Here is a 23,281-nt window from a genome sequence, read left to right on the forward strand (position 1 = left end):
TAAAATGTTTCATGCTCTCTTTTGGCTCCCTCTTCTGGTGAAGGGTTCCATTATCCCACTATTTATTTATTTTTTAGATAAAAAGAAAAACTCACATCCAACTGTTTTATTGGAAAGACATTACAGTTTTTTTTTTTTCGATTGCTAAAACACAAAAAGCAAAAATTAGGCACAATTTTCTCAACCTTTACTTCTGTCCCCAATCGCTTGGCTCAATTTGTTACTACTTTAGATTTCCTTATCATAATATGATAATATTATTAGACTCTGACTTTCCTTCTTTACACTCTGATGTCAATTTCACATCACCTTGTTGTCAAAACACAACAAACAATTTTCAGGTTTGCACACACTTCTCACATAAAATCTCAAAGCATCAATCCACAACACACACATATTCAAATCTCTAAACTTTCAGGTCTGGCGCCAATTACACATCACCCTGTTGTCTAAAAACCACACACAATGTTCAGTTGTTGCACAACTGAACACTGAGACAGGAACCGGAGTCAGAGATGGGCACAAAATACAAAAAGATATTTGAAATACAAAGGTACAAATACCAGTATACTGTCACCAGGATAGTATCTTGGTGACAGTATCCTGGTCAGTATTAGACCAAGTACTGACCAATTTGTTTCCAAATATTTTTTAGTTTTTTGTGCCCATCTCTGACCAGAGGCATGATGCTTACGTAAATCTACTGTAAATCAAAACTTTTTGGATCCATATTTGTGTGCTGTTTTATGTTTGATATGAAAAAAGTAGGCCTACACTGAGTCATTTTACAAAAGGAGAAATGTCTTATTCTCCAGAGCCATGGTCATTCTTATGGTGTGTTCCATTTCGACAATTGTGTTTTCAATTTTGCTCTTCAGTGTTCTGTACATGCTTGGTAGTGTTCAGCCAAAAGCTTAGTTGTGTTTATTCAATGAATGGTATGTGTGTGTCATGTGAAAATATGGCTGTGTTACCAAATGAAAACACGAGTTCCATTTTGTGAACATGTTAAGAGATTTGATGGCAAAGAGTTGTTTTGCAAAGGGATGCCAGGGTTTAGCAATTTGTGTGTAATGTTTGGAGTTTTGTGTGTGCAATTTTGAAAAAAACGTACAGTTTTGTAAAATGTGTTTTAGCAATCGAAAAAAACTGTAACAGCCGGGTGTTCCCCTATAATGTAGGCTACAGAATCATTCGTCAATGTTCTGGTTAAAAGAGATAAAATTGTGGTCAGATTTCCTGACTAACCAGTCATAGAGATTCCGTCCTCTTTATTTTTAAATAGTGGGTCAATTCTTCAAGTGTGCGTGCACATGTGCGTGCGAGAGAGAGAGAGAGAGAGAGAGAGAGAGAGAGAGAGAGAGAGAGAGAGACAGAGACAGAGAGACAGAGAGAGTGTAAGTAAGCAGTGTTTTACGAGCATGGGGTCGCCTGCGCTGAAGTCGAGGGAGATGATGAGGTCGCTCTTCCTCTCTGGTCTGAGGACTGAGAAGTAGGGAGAGTTCAGCTTCAGCCCGGCGTCCATGTAGTCCCTTGTTTCTGTTGCCAGGAGATCAGGGTCCACAGATTCCACTAAAATAGATTATGTACATTACAAATTATGTTACAGTTTCTTATAGCCATTACATTATGTCTATGCAGTATGCATATCATTAGCTGACAACCATTTTGTTATGGAAGGAAAACTTCAAACTACAGTGATTGGTCTGACTCCTCACTGACATCATCAATTGGGATTCTAAGCTAATATAAACCACATAATTTCTCTATGTGGAAAGTTATCAAGCTGAAACAGAAACCATAGTTTACTTATTTTTTAATTGAGTATTGTTAACACCTTCTGTGCCAGAGTTTTCAGTGTTTTTACCATGTTTTCCAACGTCTATCACCGATCACGCTCGCGCGTGGGTGCGTATGCACATAGTGGCTCAGAGTGAGGCTGAGGCTAGCCTCGCGTAGCCAGGCTTACTCATCTCCGAAGAGAAAAGCCTGGTGACAATAGAAGGCAGAAAGCGTTCAACTTCCGACGTAGGAATTTCACCGGAAGCTGTATTTTTTTCACGGTGCGGTGTTCCTGCAAACGTATTCCCTGCACGAAATTAACTCTGGTCTACGTCTCCTGCTCCGTTGGTTGCGCTAGCAATAAACAATATACAAACAAAAACATTGATTCAAGCAATGTTACACCTATTAAGAGTGAGTTAAGAGCTACAATCTATTTTAGTTTTTTCGTTGGGGAATGTAAACAGACCCGCACCGCATGACGTAACGTCCGTTAAACGCAGACTTCCGCTAGAAATCTTGGAACACACCGGAAGGCATATTGTCTACAGGGTGGGCTGAGGCTAAACATTTTTGCCCCCTGCCATGTAGCTCCTCCCATGCACCACTATACACTGTGTGAATGGGGCACATGGCGCTGGGGAGAAAAAATGTTTCTGCAGAAGAAGAACTGAACCGGATGGAGGAGTCCGTTTTGTTTTGGGCTCATTTATGTATGCACTCGTCTCATAGCGACCGACGATCGCTCGGACTGTACATAACGGCGATTAATCAGATTAATTAATAAAGATAGAAAGACAGGGATCTTCGTCTATGGCAGGAGTTTTAGGATACATTTAAAAAAGTCCTGGCAGCAAATGTAATAATAATAAAGTTTGAAATATTATTTGAAAAGACTAATCTGCACTTTGATACCTGCACTTCTGAGGCTTTACAATGCATGCTGATAGATTTTATCATAACATTAAAACAAATAAAGTAAAAATGAGGAGACTTTTTTCTCTCTCTCTTTTGGACTATCATGATGGATAGTTGTTTCCTGAAAGAGTGAATACACACAGCCTTCGTCAATAATTATCATCAGTGATGTCTGTCTCACCTTGCATCTTGTACAGGAAGTCGTATGTGGTCCCCCACTTCCACTGCACAATGCATTCAATGGTTCTTCGAAATATGTCTGTAATAGAAATATACTGTTTATTTACTACACGCTTTAACTGTGAGGAACAAAGGATCCTATAAGCAGGGCCTAAAGTAATTCATAGAAGAACAAACAAAACCTTTTTGGGACCTACAGAAACAATCTGCCATCTGTCTTTCATTCTGTTATGAGCCAATCCATTTCACTAACACTTTTCTAGATCAGTTGTTCACAAACTGTTTAGCTGGACACCCAAGAGAGACATTTGATGTCACCATTTTCAAACAATTGCTATAGTGCCCCCCTTTGGCCAATTGGTGTGTGTGTGTGTGTGTGTGTGTGTGTGTGTGTGTGTGTGTGTGTGTGTGTGTGTGTGTGTGTGTGTGTGTGTGTGTGTATATATATATATATATATATATATATATATATATATATATATATGTCACAGTTAGTTTGAGATTCAGTTAGATTGAGAACAGGAGCGCTTGTTTTTGTGCACAATGTGGAGCAGGCGCCGCCTCCTTCGGGAAACTAGGAATCATTTGACTGAGGTTAGGGTTAGGATTAGGGTTAGGTTTAGGCATAGTTTTACTGAGGTTAGGTTTAGGGTTAGGGTTAGGGTTAGGTTTAGGGTTAGGGGTTAGGGTTAGGGTTAGGTTTAGGTTTAGGGTAAGGTTTAGGGTTAGGGAGGGGTTTTGATTTCAATCGGGATTGTCACATAAAGAACACTGTTTGTGGTTTCTTCCATGTATACAGTCCCGAGAGAATGAATGCACGCGCCATTCTTTAAAACTAAGAAAGAGTCCAATGTCATGTCTATAATTAGTCCTTTTTAGTTTTTCCAAATGTTTACTAACCTTTCTAGGGTTATGTTTTTATAAAACAATATATGTCACAGTTATTGTCCACGACATTGCAAGCGGCGCGAAGGCCAGCGGTCCTTGGTCCTGCTCTTCGCGCCAGAGCGCCACAGGCGCGAGTGCCCGCGAAGAGTTACGAAGCCGTGGTGAATGTAATCGTTATATTTATGCCCAGGCCGTAAGGCCTGGGCAAGCGCACGATAAACGCCATAATCAGTATAATTTCTGTAAATCTTACCTTGATATTGGCCTTTGTTGTAGGACGAGGCTGTAAGTTTATTTAAATTTCAAGGTTTGAGTTTGTGTTCATCCCCCAGTCTTTTGTTTTAGGCATAACAAAGGGAGCCGGATGGGCCATTACTGGTTTCGGGTGTGTTTCACACCAGCTCCTAGGCATGACAAAGGCCAAGTAGGCTCATTGTTGTTTAATCACAAAGGCATTGGGGGCCTTTGTGTTAGGGATTGTGTAGGTAGAGTGTTTAACTTTTATAGATTTAGCCCTCCTGGGTATCTAGTATCTAGTCTTCTAATCCATTCCTGTTCTTGGAATTTCCTCTCTCCAACAGTCCAATTTCTGTTGTGTTCTAGACCACACACCTTAAGGGCTTGGATCCCATGTGTTAAATAGTGTTTTACAATCAGTAAATGTGTTTCTTTATGGTTATTAATATTATAGCGATGCTGGTTAAGCCTACACGCTATGGAGTTTCCCGTTTCTCCAATATACTGTAGTTTGCAAATGTCACAAGTGATAAGGTATATCACATTTTGTGTGTTGTAGGGTATAATTTGTTTAATTTCAACTACATTTCTTTTTGATCTATTTATAATTTGTTTCTGTGGGCTAAAATAACTTGGAGTTGGTTTTGTAGCCCTGTTACTTTGTTTCAAGTTACTACGGACCAGGTAGTCCTTTAAATTTTTATTTTTGCGATAGGCAGAGATTATCTTGTAATCCTGTAGTAGATTGTTCTGCCTATTTTCAAAGTTGCTTTTTAGGCGTTTGTTGGCCAATATGCTTTGGCTGGAATAAGTTGTTACTAAGGCTAAAAGGGGTCTCTGGTCTCTGATCTTGACCTCCTCAAAGGTGCTGTAGGCCTTTCTTAGGTAAGTTCTTGTGTAGCCTCGTTCTCTTAGGGCTTTGAAAAGAATTTTACATGCTGTTTCAAAGTCTTTTTTTTGGGTACAAATCCGTTTAAAGCGCAGTAGCTGTGACTTGACGATTCCTGAAAAGCAGTGTGGTGGGTGGAACGAGCTCTTATGTAATAAAGCGTGTGTGTCCGTAGCTTTGAAGAATACTTTCAGGTCAAGTTTTCCTGTTGTGTCAAAATATTTACCCTTGTATGTAGTGATGTCCAAAAAATCAATTTGTGTCATGTCTGTGACATATTTGACTGTTATTGTTCTGTGATGTGTGTTTAGGATTGTAATAAAATCCTGGAATTCCTCCATGGTGTATTCCCATGTGCCCCATATGTCATCCAGGTATCTGTAATAATGTGATGGTTTGAGTGGACATCTTTCCATTACTGATTCCTCCCAGGATGCCATGTAGATATTGGCCAGTGACGGGGCAAATCGTTTGCCCATGGCTGTTCCACTGATCTGGAGGAACGTCCTGCCATTAAATTGGAAGTCATTTTTTGTTAAATTCATTTCCAATAATTCTAAAAGCTCTTTGTCTGGTCGCTTTCTGTCCGGGTATTTCCGGAAAATGTCCCTGATGGCTTGTAGCCCTGCGTTTGTGTCAATATTTGTGTATAGACTATCAATATCTATCGAAAATAATATCGCATTCTTTGGAATGACAATGTTCTTTATAATTTCCACAAAATGATAGGAATCCTTAATATAGCTCTTGTGTCTTATGGATAAGGGGTTAAGGTGATATTCTATGAATTCAGCCGTACCATAAGTCTCAGATCCGCAGTCTGAGATAATCGGACGCCCTGTTGGAATTTCGTAGGGAATTGTCCAACTGGCTGGATCTTTATGTATTTTTGGTAAAAGATACATAGTTCTAGCCTTGGGTTTGTCCACTCCTAACAGGTATCTTTCCTGTTTTCTGTTTATGAATTTTTTCTGCCTTAAGGTGTTTATAATTTTTTCAGCTTCTAAAGCTGTTTGTTCAAATATCGGTTTGGCTAGTTCCCTGTAGTGGTTCACATTTTTCAATTGTCTCATGCCTTCCAATATATATTGCTGTCTGTCCAATATCACAATCGATGACCCCTTATCAGCGGGTTTGATTATTATATCTTGGTTGTTAGTTAGGGATCTGAGTGCTCTTACCTGGTCTGCAGTGAGGTTCGGCTTCTCCTTCAGATGACCCGGCATTTTTCTGATCGTCGTCAAATCTTGCTGGATCAGTAGCTTCAGGCCCTGTGGGAGTTGCTCCCCTGCTGGTTCCCAGTAAGATGCTGGCATGAATCTGGGGATTTCCTCTTGGTCCGTATTTCCAAAATGTGTTGTTAGTTTTAGCCTCCGGTGATATTTGGAAACGTCCTTTCTCAGATTATTCATCTGTTCACGGTAAATGTCTACTGTGGGTACAAATGATAGCCCTTTTTCCAATAGGGTTTTTTCGTGTTCGTTAGGTCTAAAATAATGCGATAAATTGATTATACTATTTGTTTGGGTCTTTTCTTTTTCCCTTAGTGCTTCGTGGCGTTCAGGGCCTCTTAGTTTAACGACTCCATCCAAAGGTCAACTATACTAGTAGCTGTCCTTCTCGTCCAGTGTACGTTGTCCCATTGTGTTTTAAATTTGGTTGGGTCCAACATTGGGAGACAGTTGGTTTTTTTAATTTCTTTATTCAGATTGGTAAGGATCCATTTTTGGTTTTCTTCTAGATCCTCAGAGAAGTTTATTAGCGCTACTTGTCTGTTTGCGTTAGGGAATTTGGTTTTGGCTATCTTGATCAGTCGTCCTAAGTTTTTCTGACTGGTCACGGTACTCTTCTGGTCCATGTTCGTTAGGCCTACACTCAGAATGAGACGTTCTGTTTCCTCGTTAACTTCGGTGTGCTCTAACACTGTGATTGCCCACTCCAGGTTCATGCCCGGGTATGATTCTATCTGTACGTTGGAATCTGAGTAGGTGGGAATCGTTGCTAGATTGGAGTCACCCATGATGACTATCGGTTTGTTGGGGTGTAGTCTCCAATTCTTCTTTTTGCCCTCATGTTTGCGTGGTTTGTAGGCTGTGCAGGAAATGCTGTCCTCTTCTTCCTCTGTGTCCTCTGCTTGGGGACTCTCTGTGGCCGGAGTTGTTGCGTTTAGTTCCTCTATTCCTTCGTCAATCCCATCTGGTGATGTTGGGCTGTCTGGGGTGGTTTGTCTTCCATCCTGGAGTTCTTCCATGCTCCCTTCTTCATCCAGGTTGTCCAGGGTTTCCTGTGCTCTGTTTTGGTTCTTTCTTCTCTGTCTGGGACGTTGAAGCCTAGGTGTCTCTCTGTTCGGAGTGAGGTTAGGGAAATCCGCTTCGGAGAGGTGAACCTCTGCTGTTGTCGCGATGGTTCTTGCGTTCCAGGCTGGTACAGGGCTGGATTCTACATCTGGTCCAGTTGTTTCCCCTGGGGTAGACAGTGAGACAGGATGGGGGGGGGGGAGGGTTGGGGGGTTGGGGGGAGGGTGGGGGGTGTGGTGATTTCTGGTTGTGTGTGTGTAGCGCTGTCAGCCTCTAAGGCGTCTTTTAAATCCACCAATATCTCCCGGGTTGCCGAAATCGTTCCTTGTGTTAAACGTTTGCCAAATTTCTTTTTTGCCCATCTTGTTGCGATAGGTAGCGCTTTCTCAAAATCTTGTGGGAGGCATTCGTAAAGCATGGCCGTTGCTTTGTCTACTTGAGTGAGGAAATGGTTTTTGAGAATTAAGAGTGTTGTGTATTCCCAATTTTTCGCATTACCGAATAGTAGTTCTAATGTTTCCCCTGTGGGCTGTGCTGGGGTAATCCATTTGACCAGTTCTTTGGTACGTTTTGCTATGTTTTCTGGAATTTTGTTCCTAGGGTTGACATTTCCTAGATGGTGGTTTGCTACTATCAGGTTAAATATGTTTCGGATTGTTACCAGTAAATTGGAATTCCTTTGTTCCTCTGGTGTGTGGATGTATGTGTGTCTGTTTGTGGGATTTACCTGGTTCCTGTTGTTGCGTCCTTGATTCTGTCTGTTATTCCTTCTGGGTTGAGTGGTTGGTTTATTAGTAGGCCCCCTCTCTCCTCTCCTGGGCCTGCTATTGCTCACCTGCTGTTCTCGGTGAGCCCAAGTTTCTCGTCCAGTTCTCCTGTTGGTACTCACCTCATGGGATCCTCCAGGATTTCCATGGTTCCTATGATTGTAGTAGAGCTGTCTGTGACTAGTTTCCCCTCCGGGCCTAGTCGAGTTCCACCGTCCTGGTGCTCCTGGTATACTTACCTGCTGCACTCCTGTGCCTTCCTGGTTCCTGTTGCGTCTTCGTTTCCGCCCGGCTACCTGCCAGGGCTCCGGGTTCTCTGGCCTTCCATGGCCTCGGGTTTCAGTTGAATAATGCATAACGTCGTTTCGTACAGTATTAGTACTTCATCAGATGCTGATTCTCCAGATGAGAATGAAGTGTCTCTGGAGTTCTCTAGTATATATGTGGAATAAGGTAGGCGTGGTCTAAACCTTTGCCTTTCCTGATTGGTCCTTGGGTTTAATGGGCCTTGATGGCCGACCATTCAGTTAATTGTTTGTGGGTGTTGGTCCTTTGTTAGGGGGAATACCCTGTTTTTACATAAAGTCTTTTTTTACAATTTTTTGGAAAAAAGGAGGTTGACATTTAAAGATTCTTTCTTGTTTGCAAAGCAGGTACTGGCTAGGTTAGGGAGGGGTTTTGATTTCAATCGGGATTGTCACATAAAGAACACTGTTTGTGGTTTCTTCCATGTATACAGTCCCGAGAGAATGAATGCACGCGCCATTCTTTAAAACTAAGAAAGAGTCCAATGTCATGTCTATAATTAGTCCTTTTTAGTTTTTCCAAATGTTTACTAACCTTTCTAGGGTTATGTTTTTATAAAACAATATATGTCACAGTTATTGTCCACGACATTGCAAGCGGCGCGAAGGCCAGCGGTCCTTGGTCCTGCTCTTCGCGCCCGAGCGCCGCAGGCGCGAGTGCCCGCGAAGAGCGGGCCAGGGCCGCGCGGCCGGCGGAGCGCCGCGCGAGTTACGAAGCCGTGGTGAATGTAATCGTTATATTTATGCGCACGATAGCGCATAAATATAGCGCACGATAAACGCCATAATCAGTATAATTTCTGTAAATCTTACCTTGATATTGGCCTTTGTTGTAGGACGAGGCTGTAAGTTTATTTAAATTTCAAGGTTTGAGTTTGTGTTCATCCCCCAGTCTTTTGTTTTAGGCATAACAAAGGGAGCCGGATGGGCCATTACTGGTTTCGGGTGTGTTTCACACCAGCTCCTAGGCATGACAAAGGCCAAGTAGGCTCATTGTTGTTTAATCACAAAGGCATTGGGGGCCTTTGTGTTAGGGATTGTGTAGGTAGAGTGTTTAACTTTTATAGATTTAGCCCTCCTGGGTATCTAGTATCTAGTCTTCTAATCCATTCCTGTTCTTGGAATTTCCTCTCTCCAACAGTCCAATTTCTGTTGTGTTCTAGACCACACACCTTAAGGGCTTGGATCCCATGTGTTAAATAGTGTTTTACAATCAGTAAATGTGTTTCTTTATGGTTATTAATATTATAGCGATGCTGGTTAAGCCTACACGCTATGGAGTTTCCCGTTTCTCCAATATACTGTAGTTTGCAAATGTCACAAGTGATAAGGTATATCACATTTTGTGTGTTGTAGGGTATAATTTGTTTAATTTCAACTACATTTCTTTTTGATCTATTTATAATTTGTTTCTGTGGGCTAAAATAACTTGGAGTTGGTTTTGTAGCCCTGTTACTTTGTTTCAAGTTACTACGGACCAGGTAGTCCTTTAAATTTTTATTTTTGCGATAGGCAGAGATTATCTTGTAATCCTGTAGTAGATTGTTCTGCCTATTTTCAAAGTTGCTTTTTAGGCGTTTGTTGGCCAATATGCTTTGGCTGGAATAAGTTGTTACTAAGGCTAAAAGGGGTCTCTGGTCTCTGATCTTGACCTCCTCAAAGGTGCTGTAGGCCTTTCTTAGGTAAGTTCTTGTGTAGCCTCGTTCTCTTAGGGCTTTGAAAAGAATTTTACATGCTGTTTCAAAGTCTTTTTTTTGGGTACAAATCCGTTTAAAGCGCAGTAGCTGTGACTTGACGATTCCTGAAAAGCAGTGTGGTGGGTGGAACGAGCTCTTATGTAATAAAGCGTGTGTGTCCGTAGCTTTGAAGAATACTTTCAGGTCAAGTTTTCCTGTTGTGTCAAAATATTTACCCTTGTATGTAGTGATGTCCAAAAAATCAATTTGTGTCATGTCTGTGACATATTTGACTGTTATTGTTCTGTGATGTGTGTTTAGGATTGTAATAAAATCCTGGAATTCCTCCATGGTGTATTCCCATGTGCCCCATATGTCATCCAGGTATCTGTAATAATGTGATGGTTTGAGTGGACATCTTTCCATTACTGATTCCTCCCAGGATGCCATGTAGATATTGGCCAGTGACGGGGCAAATCGTTTGCCCATGGCTGTTCCACTGATCTGGAGGAACGTCCTGCCATTAAATTGGAAGTCATTTTTTGTTAAATTCATTTCCAATAATTCTAAAAGCTCTTTGTCTGGTCGCTTTCTGTCCGGGTATTTCCGGAAAATGTCCCTGATGGCTTGTAGCCCTGCGTTTGTGTCAATATTTGTGTATAGACTATCAATATCTATCGAAAATAATATCGCATTCTTTGGAATGACAATGTTCTTTATAATTTCCACAAAATGATAGGAATCCTTAATATAGCTCTTGTGTCTTATGGATAAGGGGTTAAGGTGATATTCTATGAATTCAGCCGTACCATAAGTCTCAGATCCGCAGTCTGAGATAATCGGACGCCCTGTTGGAATTTCGTAGGGAATTGTCCAACTGGCTGGATCTTTATGTATTTTTGGTAAAAGATACATAGTTCTAGCCTTGGGTTTGTCCACTCCTAACAGGTATCTTTCCTGTTTTCTGTTTATGAATTTTTTCTGCCTTAAGGTGTTTATAATTTTTTCAGCTTCTAAAGCTGTTTGTTCAAATATCGGTTTGGCTAGTTCCCTGTAGTGGTTCACATTTTTCAATTGTCTCATGCCTTCCAATATATATTGCTGTCTGTCCAATATCACAATCGATGACCCCTTATCAGCGGGTTTGATTATTATATCTTGGTTGTTAGTTAGGGATCTGAGTGCTCTTACCTGGTCTGCAGTGAGGTTCGGCTTCTCCTTCAGATGACCCGGCATTTTTCTGATCGTCGTCAAATCTTGCTGGATCAGTAGCTTCAGGCCCTGTGGGAGTTGCTCCCCTGCTGGTTCCCAGTAAGATGCTGGCATGAATCTGGGGATTTCCTCTTGGTCCGTATTTCCAAAATGTGTTGTTAGTTTTAGCCTCCGGTGATATTTGGAAACGTCCTTTCTCAGATTATTCATCTGTTCACGGTAAATGTCTACTGTGGGTACAAATGATAGCCCTTTTTCCTACGGTTTAGGGTAAGGTTTAGGGTTAGGGTTAGTCCTTTAAATTTTTATTTTTGCGATAGGCAGAGATTATCTTGTAATCCTGTAGTAGATTGTTCTGCCTATTTTCAAAGTTGCTTTTTAGGCGTTTGTTGGCCAATATGCTTTGGCTGGAATAAGTTGTTACTAAGGCTAAAAGGGGTCTCTGGTCTCTGATCTTGACCTCCTCAAAGGTGCTGTAGGCCTTTCTTAGGTAAGTTCTTGTGTAGCCTCGTTCTCTTAGGGCTTTGAAAAGAATTTTACATGCTGTTTCAAAGTCTTTTTTTTGGGTACAAATCCGTTTAAAGCGCAGTAGCTGTGACTTGACGATTCCTGAAAAGCAGTGTGGTGGGTGGAACGAGCTCTTATGTAATAAAGCGTGTGTGTCCGTAGCTTTGAAGAATACTTTCAGGTCAAGTTTTCCTGTTGTGTCAAAATATTTACCCTTGTATGTAGTGATGTCCAAAAAATCAATTTGTGTCATGTCTGTGACATATTTGACTGTTATTGTTCTGTGATGTGTGTTTAGGATTGTAATAAAATCCTGGAATTCCTCCATGGTGTATTCCCATGTGCCCCATATGTCATCCAGGTATCTGTAATAATGTGATGGTTTGAGTGGACATCTTTCCATTACTGATTCCTCCCAGGATGCCATGTAGATATTGGCCAGTGACGGGGCAAATCGTTTGCCCATGGCTGTTCCACTGATCTGGAGGAACGTCCTGCCATTAAATTGGAAGTCATTTTTTGTTAAATTCATTTCCAATAATTCTAAAAGCTCTTTGTCTGGTCGCTTTCTGTCCGGGTATTTCCGGAAAATGTCCCTGATGGCTTGTAGCCCTGCGTTTGTGTCAATATTTGTGTATAGACTATCAATATCTATCGAAAATAATATCGCATTCTTTGGAATGACAATGTTCTTTATAATTTCCACAAAATGATAGGAATCCTTAATATAGCTCTTGTGTCTTATGGATAAGGGGTTAAGGTGATATTCTATGAATTCAGCCGTACCATAAGTCTCAGATCCGCAGTCTGAGATAATCGGACGCCCTGTTGGAATTTCGTAGGGAATTGTCCAACTGGCTGGATCTTTATGTATTTTTGGTAAAAGATACATAGTTCTAGCCTTGGGTTTGTCCACTCCTAACAGGTATCTTTCCTGTTTTCTGTTTATGAATTTTTTCTGCCTTAAGGTGTTTATAATTTTTTCAGCTTCTAAAGCTGTTTGTTCAAATATCGGTTTGGCTAGTTCCCTGTAGTGGTTCACATTTTTCAATTGTCTCATGCCTTCCAATATATATTGCTGTCTGTCCAATATCACAATCGATGACCCCTTATCAGCGGGTTTGATTATTATATCTTGGTTGTTAGTTAGGGATCTGAGTGCTCTTACCTGGTCTGCAGTGAGGTTCGGCTTCTCCTTCAGATGACCCGGCATTTTTCTGATCGTCGTCAAATCTTGCTGGATCAGTAGCTTCAGGCCCTGTGGGAGTTGCTCCCCTGCTGGTTCCCAGTAAGATGCTGGCATGAATCTGGGGATTTCCTCTTGGTCCGTATTTCCAAAATGTGTTGTTAGTTTTAGCCTCCGGTGATATTTGGAAACGTCCTTTCTCAGATTATTCATCTGTTCACGGTAAATGTCTACTGTGGGTACAAATGATAGCCCTTTTTCCTACGGTTTAGGGTAAGGTTTAGGGTTAGGGTTAGGTGTTAGGGTTAGGTTTAGGCTAAGGTTTAGGGTTAGGTTTAGGGTTAGGGGTTAGGGTTAGGTTTAGGGTAAGGTTTAGGGTTAGGTTTAGGTGCTCAATGTATCAAAATCACCCCACTTTAAATTGGTATAAGGCCATTTCCGGTTTAAAACGGCTATTTTGAATTTAGAAAATGGATTCAGCATCCTCAATAACCCCCAAAACCACTCTAATGTTGTTCAAATCGGCCAATCAGTTTTTGACATATTATCCATTATTATGGGGGATTATGCTAAATAAATCGAATTATGCAAATTATGAAAATTGCTCAACATATGCAAGTTAGCATCCGGCAGTTTCTACATGCTGGGGACCCTTACTCAACATTTATAACATAAAACCTTATTGTACTCAATATATCCGGGTTCACAATGGGGCTCTATGGGCTGGCAAGTAGATTTTGATTTTAATAGTCCAAAACATACACTAACCCAGGGGTCTTCAACAGGGGGTCCGCAACCCCTAGGGGGTCCGCGGAGGTACTGCAGGGGTCCGTGAAATTATTGATAAAAAAATATATATATATTTCAATTTCTTTTTGCCATTTTCCACGTAAAAAAATTTATCATGATTCTATCCATTTTGAATAGCTTGAATACATGATTACTATACTATGCAATTGACATAGTGTTGATATTATTGACATTTGTTCTCAGTTAATAAGTAGTATATGTTTAGAAATGGTAGTGGTAGCCCACCCTGCTCGCTGTAGCTTGTACATGTTTAAAATAAACAAAATATGTCGTAGCCCCGACCCCCCCCACCCTACGAGGTGGTAGGGGGTCCCTGCTCCATCTCCCCATCAGTTTGGGGGTCCCCGCGGCCTGAAAACGTTGAAGACCCCTGCAATTAACCACTTCAGCTGTTATTGTAGCCTATACACATTTTGGCCATTTGAAAATAGCTCACATTGTGAGCTTGTATATCTAAATTGCAGTAGGCATATTCTTTTACTTAAGTAAATAAGAAAAGTAAAGTATTTCTTCCTATAGTGGGCACCCGTTTTGTCAGTCCACATTGCTCTACGGGAATGCGCTTCTAGATACGTGCGCAACACCATAACTCGTGCCCTATCGAAATTGGTCAGCTAACTGTGCTAAAAAGTGCTTTATGTAACATCAGTGTTTGTGTAACTTCAGCCGTGCTGAGTCACACACACACACACACACACACACACACACACACACACACACACACACACACACACACACACACACACACACACACACACACACACACACACACACACACACACACACACACACACACACACACACATATACATATATATATATATATATATATATATATATATACACACATACCGGTAGTTAAATATATTTTGGGGTCTTTTTCTGCTTTTATTAATTAGTGGAGATAGACAGGAAACAGGGAAATAGACGGGGAGTGACACACAAACACACACAAACTCTTGCACGCACGCACGCACACACACACACACACACACACACACACACACACACACACACACACACACACACACACACACACACACACACACACACACACACACACACACACACACACACACACACACACACACACACACACACACACACACACACACAGCTTGTGTCCAAAAACATGTTTTTGTCATGATTTAAAAGGAAAAAGTCCTGCCCTGTCTAGCCAGCTGACTGAAGCCAAACAGGTCAGCACACAATGCTGTTTGTTTGTTAACCAATTACCATGTAACCTGGTTCTCTTTTTACCAACAAGGATGAAGCTCCTTGTGAACACTAAGCTTTGTTCACCGTTCCTGGAACAGACACTATGGTGTTGATAGCATCGTTGGAACAGCAACTACCGGTAGGTCTGGCATCATATGAATAATGATAATAATAAGGCTTCGCTTCCCGGACTCCTTCTGAATGAAACAAGCTCAAGATGATACTTCTTATTATGAAAACAAACAGATAATGTTTAACCCAATAATAAGACGGGAAAGCATGTCATGTTAGATTCCAGCTACTTTAAGCAACAACATTTTCTCTTCTGGGGGTCCTGGCACAAATGTAGGGTTGGAAAAAAGGGAATATCCGCACTCTCTGGAGTAGTTTCTTGTAGATTTATTAAATCATTATTTCACAGCATCTCACCGAATAGACGGACCGGTTTCGGCCGTGTGGCCTTCCTCAGCGTCTCTAAACTGAACTTCCCTGGGCGGAAGTGACATATAAAGATGAGCTGCAATCAAGTGCAGCTGAGTCTCATCAGGAAATGACATCATGTGTTTACATTCTCTTTTTTTAAAAAGTTTTTAAACAGTGAGTAGAAAATAGAAAACATTACATCATGCAGTTTCCACAAAGAATCCAATAATTTCAAAAAAATAAATAAACAAATTACAAAAAGCAGTTCAGTAATAATTCCTCATTCAATCCCTTAGGAAACTCAGTATTGAGTGTATGGATCCAAAAAGCTTCCCTTTGGAGCAGCAACTGGTCTCTATCCCCACCTCTTTTTAAAGGGCTAACTGTCTCTATACCTTGAAATCTGAGAGTACAAATGTCATGTTTAGTAGTATTAAAATGCCTGGCTATCGGAGACTTTTCATCCTTGTTTCTGATGTTGCTTTTATGTTCTATAATTCTTGTTTTCAGCTCTCTTTTAGTTTTGCCAACGTAACAGAAACCACAAGGGCATTTCAATAGGTATACCACATATTTAGTCTTACAGGTTATTCTTCCTTTTACCTTGATTTTTTTACCTGTATGTGGATGTGTTATCGTCTCTCCAGTAATCATAGCATTACAGTTAGTGCAACTTTTACAAGGGAAATTTCCTGAAGGTAAAGTAGATAAAAAGTGTTTAGGTTGTATAGAGATGTCATTGTTTATTAATTTGTCACTTAGATTCTTAGCCCTCCTATTTGCAAAAATAGGGGGAGTCGGAAAAGCAGGTCCTACCTCAGGATCGCTCGACAGAATATGCCAGTGTTTCTTGACTATTTGTCTAATAGGCTGAGTCATAGGAGAAAACGTGGTAGTCATGACTATGGGCTGTTTTTTCAAAACGAAAGGTTTGGGGACAAGGAGACCTGTTCTCTCTAAGGGATTAACTTTTGACTTGCTTGTAGTTAAAATGTGTTCATTAAACCCTCTTTCTCTGAACCTACTGCACATCTCCGTAGCCTGACTTTCAAATTCAAATTCAGTGTTACAGATTCTCTTCAGTCTTAACAATTGGCTATACGGTAACCCTCTTTTCAAACCAGCAGGGTGATAACTGGAAAAGTGTAGATAGTTATTACGGTCAGTTTTCTTCCTGTACACCGTAGTTTGGATACCTGTAGTCGATTTTTTAACACACACATCTAGGAAAGGCACAGTTTCTTGACTGGCTTCCAGAGTAAATTTTATAGAAGGTAACCTTGAATTAATATAAACCATGAACTCGTTCAGCATCTCAGCTGAACCATCAAACACAAAGAAAATGTCATCAATGTACCTACACCAGCCTTTTATATGGGCTCTATAAGGGTTATCTTTATACACATAATCTTCTTCAAATTTCCCCATGAAAAGATTTGCATAATTGGGAGAAAACGGACTTCCCATTGAAACACCTTGTTGTTGGAGATAAAACTCATTCTCAAATTTAAAATAATTCTTTGTAAGGACCACATTGGCCAGGTCAATAATAAAATCAGTAGGTGGAGACTGAGTCTCTCGTTTCTCCATGTAATATCTGAGGGCTTCTAAACCTTCTTGATGAGGCACATTTGTATAAAGGCTGGTAACGTCCATCGTACATATAAACTCTGCATCTGAAATAGTTCCAATAGATTCCAATTTATTTAAAAAGTCAGAAGTATCTTTTGTATAGGAGGGTAACTTGATCACTGAATCTTTGATATGAAAATCGATATACTGAGAAATAGGTTCAGTCAATGATCCGATCCCTGCCACTATGGGGCGCCCTGGGACCGGTGGCACACAGCTCTTGTGTATTTTGGGCAAAGTATATAAAATGGGTCGCACTGGGTGTTCCTTTAGCATAAATTTGTATTCATCTTTAGATATAATTTGGTCAGATAAAGCTTTGTCTAGCATAGTCTTAATTTCTTGAGAGAAACGAATAGTGGGATCACAGGTTAACATCATATAATGCACAGTATTGCTCAATTGTCTGTTTATTTCCACAATATAAGACGCTCGGTCTTGCAAAACAATTGCACCCCCTTTGTCTGCTTTACGAATCACTATGGATTGATCATTAGAAAGATCTTTTAAGGCTAACGTCTCTTGAGATGACAAGTTAGAATGACAGTGATTGGTAGAGTCTAAAGGCGAGAGTAAAGAAAACACATCTTGGTCAACCAACCTACAGAAAGTATTGACAGAAGCGTTAAATACATGGGGAACAAATTTACTCTTGGGTTTAAATGTCTTAATCACATCTCTGGTCGGTTCTTCTGTTCTCCCCAGTTGAGGAGAGAGAGGTGGGTTAGTAGTAGTATTACCCTTGTTGAAAAATGCTTTCAGTTTCAAAGTTCTGAAGAATTTAAACAGTTCCACCTTAGTATTGAAAGGATCCGCCTTTTTAGACGGCACGAATGATAAACCTTTAGAAAGGACTGTCAATTCATTAGGGTTCAACTGTCTACTAGACAAATTGATTACGTTGGAAAAGTCTTCTTCTGTGTTGGCTTTCTTGACCCGCGTACGTCCCTTACCTCCCCGTCGCGTTGGTCTCTTGTTCTGGACCTGGTTGGATAGCGTGGACCCAAAAAACGAGGTCGGCTGGATGCACCCTCGGTTCCTGATTCTTCTGAAGTCGTGCCGCTGGAAGGAAAGTTGTGTGCTCCTTGTTGTCTCCTGAATGGTCTCCGAGCCTCTCCACCGGATAGCCATTTGTACACTTTATCTTCTTTATAGTCTGCTGTATCTCGTCGATATTTATACAGTTTCATCTCCAGCAGCTCTTTGTGATAAGTGTCAATTAAAGCGTTATTCTGTTGTTCTATTTCTTTTAATTGTTGTTGACCAAATTTGGTTTTAATGTCTTTTTCCACCTGTGTGGTTTCAACACGGATGGTTTTCATTTCTTCCTTCACGTGTTCAATGATTAACAGCATCAGATCCAGCGAACACTTGTTCAGAATTTCACACCATTTTTGGCAAAAAGTCTTACTGTTTCGGCCCAGGGTAGGCTCTTTATCCATCCGCAATCCTTGCGGGATTCGTTTCGTTCTCCAATATTGCGATAGGGTGGACCCATGCAGCGTATATCGTGTCTCCTTCTTCTTCAGTGCTTCCAGTCGCTTGGCTAACGACTCGGCGGAGTCGAACAGCTGACTTGTGGATTCCTGCGGAAACAGAATGGACTCTGAGTCAGAGTCTGAAAAGGCGAAAGTCGAGGCCCGAGCCTCCGTGGCGTTGGCTATTTCGTCGAACGACATGCTGTGAGAAGTGAGGAGCAGCGTCCAAACAATTCAGGACAAATCTCCTAGTCGGTACAAAACCGTCTGGAGATGACGCGCTCTCTGCGAGAGTAATAAAGTCTTTTAGTTTACTGGGTGCAGGATTCAAGTAAGTAACAGGAAAAAAGGGAATATCCGCACTCTCTGGAGTAGTTTCTTGTAGATTTATTAAATCATTATTTCACAGCATCTCACCGAATAGACGGACCGGTTTCGGCCGTGTGGCCTTCCTCAGCGTCTCTAAACTGAACTTCCCTGGGCGGAAGTGACATATAAAGATGAGCTGCAATCAAGTGCAGCTGAGTCTCATCAGGAAATGACATCATGTGTTTACATTCTCTTTTTTTAAAAAGTTTTTAAACAGTGAGTAGAAAATAGAAAACATTACATCATGCAGTTTCCACAAAGAATCCAATAATTTCAAAAAAATAAATAAACAAATTACAAAAAGCAGTTCAGTAATAATTCCTCATTCAATCCCTTAGGAAACTCAGTATTGAGTGTATGGATCCAAAAAGCTTCCCTTTGGAGCAGCAACTGGTCTCTATCCCCACCTCTTTTTAAAGGGCTAACTGTCTCTATACCTTGAAATCTGAGAGTACAAATGTCATGTTTAGTAGTATTAAAATGCCTGGCTATCGGAGACTTTTCATCCTTGTTTCTGATGTTGCTTTTATGTTCTATAATTCTTGTTTTCAGCTCTCTTTTAGTTTTGCCAACGTAACAGAAACCACAAGGGCATTTCAATAGGTATACCACATATTTAGTCTTACAGGTTATTCTTCCTTTTACCTTGATTTTTTTACCTGTATGTGGATGTGTTATCGTCTCTCCAGTAATCATAGCATTACAGTTAGTGCAACTTTTACAAGGGAAATTTCCTGAAGGTAAAGTAGATAAAAAGTGTTTAGGTTGTATAGAGATGTCATTGTTTATTAATTTGTCACTTAGATTCTTAGCCCTCCTATTTGCAAAAATAGGGGGAGTCGGAAAAGCAGGTCCTACCTCAGGATCGCTCGACAGAATATGCCAGTGTTTCTTGACTATTTGTCTAATAGGCTGAGTCATAGGAGAAAACGTGGTAGTCATGACTATGACTGCCAGGCATTTTAATACTACTAAACATGACATTTGTACTCTCAGATTTCAAGGTATAGAGACAGTTAGCCCTTTAAAAAGAGGTGGGGATAGAGACCAGTTGCTGCTCCAAAGGGAAGCTTTTTGGATCCATACACTCAATACTGAGTTTCCTAAGGGATTGAATGAGGAATTATTACTGAACTGCTTTTTGTAATTTGTTTATTTATTTTTTTGAAATTATTGGATTCTTTGTGGAAACTGCATGATGTAATGTTTTCTATTTTCTACTCACTGTTTAAAAACTTTTTAAAAAAAGAGAATGTAAACACATGATGTCATTTCCTGATGAGACTCAGCTGCACTTGATTGCAGCTCATCTTTATATGTCACTTCCGCCCAGGGAAGTTCAGTTTAGAGACGCTGAGGAAGGCCACACGGCCGAAACCGGTCCGTCTATTCGGTGAGATGCTGTGAAATAATGATTTAATAAATCTACAAGAAACTACTCCAGAGAGTGCGGATATTCCCTTTTTTCCTGTTACTTACTTGAATCCTGCACCCAGTAAACTAAAAGACTTTATTACTCTCGCAGAGAGCGCGTCATCTCCAGACGGTTTTGTACCGACTAGGAGATTTGTCCTGAATTGTTTGGACGCTGCTCCTCACTTCTCACAGCATGTCGTTCGACGAAATAGCCAACGCCACGGAGGCTCGGGCCTCGACTTTCGCCTTTTCAGACTCTGACTCAGAGTCCATTCTGTTTCCGCAGGAATCCACAAGTCAGCTGTTCGACTCCGCCGAGTCGTTAGCCAAGCGACTGGAAGCACTGAAGAAGAAGGAGACACGATATACGCTGCATGGGTCCACCCTATCGCAATATTGGAGAACGAAACGAATCCCGCAAGGATTGCGGATGGATAAAGAGCCTACCCTGGGCCGAAACAGTAAGACTTTTTGCCAAAAATGGTGTGAAATTCTGAACAAGTGTTCGCTGGATCTGATGCTGTTAATCATTGAACACGTGAAGGAAGAAATGAAAACCATCCGTGTTGAAACCACACAGGTGGAAAAAGACATTAAAACCAAATTTGGTCAACAACAATTAAAAGAAATAGAACAACAGAATAACGCTTTAATTGACACTTATCACAAAGAGCTGCTGGAGATGAAACTGTATAAATATCGACGAGATACAGCAGACTATAAAGAAGATAAAGTGTACAAATGGCTATCCGGTGGAGAGGCTCGGAGACCATTCAGGAGACAACAAGGAGCACACAACTTTCCTTCCAGCGGCACGACTTCAGAAGAATCAGGAACCGAGGGTGCATCCAGCCGACCTCGTTTTTTGGGTCCACGCTATCCAACCAGGTCCAGAACAAGAGACCAACGCGACGGGGAGGTAAGGGACGTACGCGGGTCAAGAAAGCCAACACAGAAGAAGACTTTTCCAACGTAATCAATTTGTCTAGTAGACAGTTGAACCCTAATGAATTGACAGTCCTTTCTAAAGGTTTATCATTTGTGCCGTCTAAAAAGGCGGATCCTTTCAATACTAAGGTGGAACTGTTTAAATTCTTCAGAACTTTGAAACTGAAAGCATTTTTCAACAAGGGTAATACTACTACTAACCCACCTCTCTCTCCTCAACTGGGGAGAACAGAAGAACCGACCAGAGATGTGATTAAGACATTTAAACCCAAGAGTAAATTTGTTCCCCATGTATTTAACGCTTCTGTCAATACTTTCTGTAGGTTGGTTGACCAAGATGTGTTTTCTTTACTCTCGCCTTTAGACTCTACCAATCACTGTCATTCTAACTTGTCATCTCAAGAGACGTTAGCCTTAAAAGATCTTTCTAATGATCAATCCATAGTGATTCGTAAAGCAGACAAAGGGGGTGCAATTGTTTTGCAAGACCGAGCGTCTTATATTGTGGAAATAAACAGACAATTGAGCAATACTGTGCATTATATGATGTTAACCTGTGATCCCACTATTCGTTTCTCTCAAGAAATTAAGACTATGCTAGACAAAGCTTTATCTGACCAAATTATATCTAAAGATGAATACAAATTTATGCTAAAGGAACACCCAGTGCGACCCATTTTATATACTTTGCCCAAAATACACAAGAGCTGTGTGCCACCGGTCCCAGGGCGCCCCATAGTGGCAGGGATCGGATCATTGACTGAACCTATTTCTCAGTATATCGATTTTCATATCAAAGATTCAGTGATCAAGTTACCCTCCTATACAAAAGATACTTCTGACTTTTTAAATAAATTGGAATCTATTGGAACTATTTCAGATGCAGAGTTTATATGTACGATGGACGTTACCAGCCTTTATACAAATGTGCCTCATCAAGAAGGTTTAGAAGCCCTCAGATATTACATGGAGAAACGAGAGACTCAGTCTCCACCTACTGATTTTATTATTGACCTGGCCAATGTGGTCCTTACAAAGAATTATTTTAAATTTGAGAATGAGTTTTATCTCCAACAACAAGGTGTTTCAATGGGAAGTCCGTTTTCTCCCAATTATGCAAATCTTTTCATGGGGAAATTTGAAGAAGATTATGTGTATAAAGATAACCCTTATAGAGCCCATATAAAAGGCTGGTGTAGGTACATTGATGACATTTTCTTTGTGTTTGATGGTTCAGCTGAGATGCTGAACGAGTTCATGGTTTATATTAATTCAAGGTTACCTTCTATAAAATTTACTCTGGAAGCCAGTCAAGAAACTGTGCCTTTCCTAGATGTGTGTGTTAAAAAATCGACTACAGGTATCCAAACTACGGTGTACAGGAAGAAAACTGACCGTAATAACTATCTACACTTTTCCAGTTATCACCCTGCTGGTTTGAAAAGAGGGTTACCGTATAGCCAATTGTTAAGACTGAAGAGAATCTGTAACACTGAATTTGAATTTGAAAGTCAGGCTACGGAGATGTGCAGTAGGTTCAGAGAAAGAGGGTTTAATGAACACATTTTAACTACAAGCAAGTCAAAAGTTAATCCCTTAGAGAGAACAGGTCTCCTTGTCCCCAAACCTTTCGTTTTGAAAAAACAGCCCATAGTCATGACTACCACGTTTTCTCCTATGACTCAGCCTATTAGACAAATAGTCAAGAAACACTGGCATATTCTGTCGAGCGATCCTGAGGTAGGACCTGCTTTTCCGACTCCCCCTATTTTTGCAAATAGGAGGGCTAAGAATCTAAGTGACAAATTAATAAACAATGACATCTCTATACAACCTAAACACTTTTTATCTACTTTACCTTCAGGAAATTTCCCTTGTAAAAGTTGCACTAACTGTAATGCTATGATTACTGGAGAGACGATAACACATCCACATACAGGTAAAAAAATCAAGGTAAAAGGAAGAATAACCTGTAAGACTAAATATGTGGTATACCTATTGAAATGCCCTTGTGGTTTCTGTTACGTTGGCAAAACTAAAAGAGAGCTGAAAACAAGAATTATAGAACATAAAAGCAACATCAGAAACAAGGATGAAAAGTCTCCGATAGCCAGGCATTTTAATACTACTAAACATGACATTT

Source organism: Nannobrachium achirus (assembly GCF_963921795.1).
Source record: "Nannobrachium achirus genome assembly, chromosome: 3".
Classification (NCBI taxonomy): Eukaryota; Metazoa; Chordata; class Actinopteri; order Myctophiformes; family Myctophidae; genus Nannobrachium; species Nannobrachium achirus.